The sequence below is a fragment of the Pseudorca crassidens genome, chromosome 19, assembly GCF_039906515.1.
Source record: "Pseudorca crassidens isolate mPseCra1 chromosome 19, mPseCra1.hap1, whole genome shotgun sequence".
Classification (NCBI taxonomy): domain Eukaryota; kingdom Metazoa; phylum Chordata; class Mammalia; order Artiodactyla; family Delphinidae; genus Pseudorca; species Pseudorca crassidens.
Genome location: NC_090314.1, coordinates 22,272,702 through 22,277,863, shown reverse-complemented (window position 1 = coordinate 22,277,863; position 5,162 = coordinate 22,272,702). Strand labels below are relative to the sequence as shown.

Genomic DNA, 5,162 nt, shown 5'->3' with positions numbered 1-5,162 from the left:
TGGTCTGCAGTGGGGTCTGCTCTAACATCTTGGCCTAAACCACATCCTCTTTAACCCTGTTTCTTGGATGTGTTTTGCAATGTAATTCTTATCTTCACTGTTCTGGGCCAAACATCAAGCCTCTAGTTCCCTTTCTGCTCATCAGCTTCTGCAGCTCAATTTTTCTTACAGTTGTTTTTCTAGTTCTCCATTTTTCTTTCTCTCATTTCATTTTCATCTCCTTGGGACTTGTCATCATCCCAACTGGCTGTCTCGGTGACATCAGACATCCCATTTTGAAGGATGGCACTGATTTTTCCAGGGGTGATATTAGTCTCTAGACCTTCTAGGAAAAGTCAAGTCAGAAAGCCCCTGTCTCCTCCATTATTTGCATCTTGCTAAACAAGCAACAACCTTGCTAGGGGCTGCTGGGTTCTTAGCCGGGCCCTTGAGGAAATCAAAAGGCAACTCTGACTCTAGACCCTCAACATTTGCTGTGGCCTTTTCTCCAGGTTCACCAGAGATCAGGGTTACTAACACCCTATCAGCTCAAGAGACCATCCTTCTATCAGTGGGTACAGCCACAGGTAAGAGGGTTGATTGACATGAACATTGCATGTCTAGGTTGAGAATGGAAAGGCACCAAAGAGATCATGGCGCCCATGCCACATTTTGCATATTGAGGTTCCTAGAGCACAGAGCAAGCAGTGGCTTGCCCAAGGTCACACAGCAAATTAGTGACCCGGGTTTGGGCTGAAACTTCGGTCTCTGAAAACTTTTCTGGGAAGAAGTCATTCCTCTACCACAAGGTTCTTGGAGTATCAGAGGCCTCTGGTAAGTGACTTGCAAAATCTCCAAGCATGAAAAAAAAAAAAAAAAATCTCCAAGCATGGATTCTGGATACATCTCTTGCAGTCATTCCTACCTGATACCTTTAAACCTGAAGAAGTTGCCTGGAGGGGGTCAAATCGCTCGGTCACATGCTGACCACAGAACTCTTTGCTGACATGGCTCTCCAAAGCCTTGATGAAGGAAGTTGAGGCAGGGACTTTTGGTCATTCCCATGCCTGAAGAACTCTCCAAGGCCGCCAAATGATCTGTTCCCAGCAAAGAGCCATCTTCCAGTCACCTTTCCCATTATGATTATAGTAATGACAATTACGATCCCTTAGAGGTAGGCTGCATTTCACAGTTGATTAAGCTCATTTGCATAATGTGTCTCACTCTGGTCTCTACACCAGTCTGTTCTAGACACTCTATTTTCTGAACCTAAGGTTCAGAGAAGTTAAACAACTTGGCCAGGGCCACGTAAATAGAAAGCAACAGAACCGAAGCTCTAATTCTGGGGTTTTTTGCTATATTGCTCTCACACAGAAACTCATAACAAGTTCAGTTGTAATAAGCACCTTCAACAGCTTTGACTTTCTGTTTCCTTACTGCAATCTTCTGAAGTCACCTGTATTCAGTGATTAAGTGACTGCATCACAAATTCAGGCCCCCTCCCACTGCCCGGCCTTGTCTTCCATGCCCAGGCCACAACCCCATGGCGAAATCCCCAACTGGGCCCCGGCGAGCCTCACAGGCAGATGGCCAAGGTCAGGCCAGCGGCCAGGACCTGGCTTTCTGCCCAGAGCTCTCTCTCCACTGACTCCAGTCGGGCCTTTCTGAGAGAAGGTGGGGGGCTTTCTCATCTGAGCTGACTGAAGTTTCCTGTCACCCTCATCTCTTCGGGGCATCCACTGTCCCTAAAGAAAAGATAAGACAAAAAGTGATAACCAGTGTTGATTAGATTAGCAGTGACCTTGAGAGAGGTATTAGTGGAAGATTTTATTCATTCATTCATTCACTCACTCATTCATTCCCCCTCCTTTAACAACATTTTATCAAAGATCTATTCTGGGGACTTCCCTTGTGGTTCAGTGGTTAAGAGTCCGCCTGCCAATGCAGGGGACACTGGTTCAATCCCTGGTCCGGGAAAATCCCGCATGCCGTGGAGCAACTAAGCCCGTGCACCACAACTACTGAGCCTGTGCTCTATAGCCCGTGAGCCACAACTACTGAGCCCATGTGCCACAACTACTGAAGCCCACGTGCCTAGAGTCTGTGCTCCACAACAAGAGAAGGCACCGCAATGAGAAGCCTGTGCACTGTAACGAAGAGTAGCTCCCGCTCGCCGCAACTAGAGAAAGCCCGTGCACAGCAGTGAAGACCCAAAGCAGCCAAAAATTAAACATTTTAAAAAATTTTAAAAAAAGATCTATTCTGTGCAAGGCATCATGCTAGCTGCTTAGGAGGCTGGAAGTTGACATAACATTGTACATGACTTCAAGGAGTTAAATTTTGGTTCAGCAGATAATAGAAAACTAGAAGTCACCCTGGGCTCTTCAATCTACCTTACACTCCACGTCCAGCTTTCTCCTCCTCATCATTGGCATTGCACTTCTTCGGGTTCTTAAAATATTTTTTTCCTGGATACTGCAAGGCTCCCAGCTGGGCTCTTGGCCCACAATCTCACACCTCTAATCTATCCTCCATCCTGATGCCAAAAGCTTGAAATGCCAATCCCACTGTGTCTCTTCCCTGCTGAAAATCCTCTATGGCTCCCTCCTGTCCTCAGGATAAACTCTAAGTCCCTCAGTGTGTCTGCCTGGACTTTGGTGATGGCTTGGTCCTTTCCTCTTGTTCCAGTTTCATTTCTCCTCTCTTGCCTCTGGCACCCTGATTATTATAGGACCAGAAACCAAGCAGTTTGCAGGGACTCCACCTCTCCCTCCCATCCACCAAAGGCACACTTTTGGGTTTTTGTATAAGCTGTTTCCTTTTCCTGGAGGATCTTACCCTTCTTCATTAAAAAACCAACTTCTACCCTGTGGGGCTCCTGGGGAAGCCTTTCCATGTCCCCCATTTCTTGTAGGGAATAGACTCCAGCCTCCATGACCTTCCTTGAGTTCCAAAGGGCAGATTCAAGCAGTTGCTAATCAGGGAAGGGAGGGAATGCAGAGACAAGGGAGGGGCAGCCAAGAAACAATAGTACAGCCTTGGGGCAGAGTCCTAGTTCCACCTCAAGGGATACACATAACAATATCTTTGAACTGTTTACAGAAGTAAACCCCCAACAAATGGAAGATGTTAGCATTCTTTATTCCAGATTAAATGAGCCAGAGAAGCTCTTCAAGAGACCATTTGAGGCCAGATTAAAGGAGTGCAGGCCCTGCATACTCCCTAATCCTTATCAGCAACCCCATCCTTGAACCATTGCTATAAAACTCACAAAATCCCTCCAGGTTGGCACACACAGTTACACAGTTTTGAGGGGCAAGAGCCTGCTGTGTTCCCCTTTGCCTGAAAGCAATACATCTATTCTTTCCTACCTCACCCAAAACTCTGTCTCTGAGATTCGATTTGGCACTGATGCACAGAGGCCGAGTTTTCGGCATCACTCGTCCTGCAAAACCCAGCTCAGAGGCTCTTTCCTCCTGGAAGCCAAGGCTGGAAAAGATGCTTTTCTGCTACATTTCTACAGCATCAATGTTCACCCCAAACAACGATTCATGTATTATATTGCATTATTGGACTTGCCTGTCTCCCGTTTATCTGTGGGATCCTGGATGCCTATTACATAGAGAACGCCTAGACCAAGAAGGTGCTTAGTCATGTTCTATTGAATGAACTCAGGAAACATTTCAAAGAAAGAAGCTATTTATCCTCTCTGCTCCAAAGCAGCTTGCAAAATGTCGTCAACTTTGTCCTCCCTCGTGGGTGGTTGGAGCTCAGAAGGCAGGAATGTGTCTGTGTCTGTTTTTCTGGAGAACAAATGGATCGCTTTCAAGTCCCATTTCAAGATGCTTCAAAAAGCAGGGGCAGCTTAGTCATTGTAACTGGGAAAGTCCACATGCTTTCCTGTGGCTTTTGCCTGTAGCATAGGTCCTCGGGCGGTTTTCAAGAGCAGAATAAAAAGCCATTTGATTTTTCCCTTTTGCTAGCTGGAGTTTCTTTCTGCTCCATGGTCAGGGTTTCTGCCCAGCGTCTTTCTGCTCTTCCCACTCAGGGCCAAACTGCCAAAGCTGGAGCTTGGAGAAGGAGCTCGGTACACAGGTGCCTTGCTGCATCTGGGAACTGGGACCCATGCATCTGCTCATGTTTAAGTCTCCTGAAATCCACGGGGAACCGCTGAACTCGACTGGATTCCCTCATTGTTGTCCTGCTGTGGATTCATCCTCGTTGCAGAAAAATGCTGGTGCTAGGAGTAGCGGGAACGACTGTATCATCAGACCTACCATTTTCAAGACCCTGCAATAGGTAGAACATTTCTGCTGGACAGTTTACATATTAATTCATGAAGATAATTAGAACTTAATATGGGACAGATACTGGGTCTACATTAACTCATTAAACAGGCATGGTTCCTGCCTTGGTGAAGCTCACATTTAATCTTTTTTTTTTAATTGAAGTATGGTTGATTTACAATATTGTGTTAGTTTCAGGTATACAGCAAAATAATTTTGTGATTTTTTTCTGATTCTTTTCCATTGTAAGTTATTACAAGATATTGAAAATTGTTCCCTGTGCTATCCAGTAAATCCTTGTTTATCTAAAGCTCACTTTTAAGTCTCCCAATAGCTCTATGAGCTAAGAGATAGTACCCATCCCTGTCCTTTTGCAAGTGAGAAAACTGAGGTCTGGGGAGGTAAAGTGACTCGTTCAAGGTCATACAATCAGCAGAAATCAGAATTGAAGTCAGAGTTCAGGGCTTCTGACTCCTATCATGACACAATTTAAATAAGTGACACCTGTGACCTCCCCAGCTAGCCTCCAACACTGGTGCAGACCCGTCTGGGTTCATCACCTGACTCACATATGTCCCATGTACAGCACAAGCAGCTGGCCACCGTCACCCAGAGCTCACCTCCACTCAGGCCTGGTCTCACCTGATTGAGGAACCCAGACCTCGCCAGCCCACCTGTAATGCCGATTTTGCCTGCCAGCCCCATCTCCCCTCTCCCCAGCTTCGTCTCCCAGAGCTCATACCTGGTGCTGGATGGGGCTCTCTGCTCAGCAAATTTTGGTCTTTTAGTCTTTTTTTTTTTTTTTTAACATACCTACAGGCTGAATGAATGAATGGACGGGGGGGAAAAGGTGGAGTTCATCCTAAGGGTGCATGAAACTCACCCTCAAAGCTGAGA

The 5,162-nt window shown here is 46.2% G+C and overlaps 1 long non-coding RNA gene across 1 annotated transcript; it reads right to left on the bottom strand.

Moving 5' to 3' along the window:
- Positions 1-1,371: 1,371 nt before the first annotated feature.
- Positions 1,372-4,301, bottom strand: LOC137211961 (uncharacterized). Its single transcript, XR_010937293.1, has 3 exons — positions 3,351-4,301; positions 1,560-1,724; positions 1,372-1,435 (listed from the first exon to the last, which is right to left on the bottom strand). It is a non-coding gene; the product is annotated as an uncharacterized lncRNA (long non-coding RNA).
- Between the last annotated feature and the right edge of the window lie 861 nt (positions 4,302-5,162).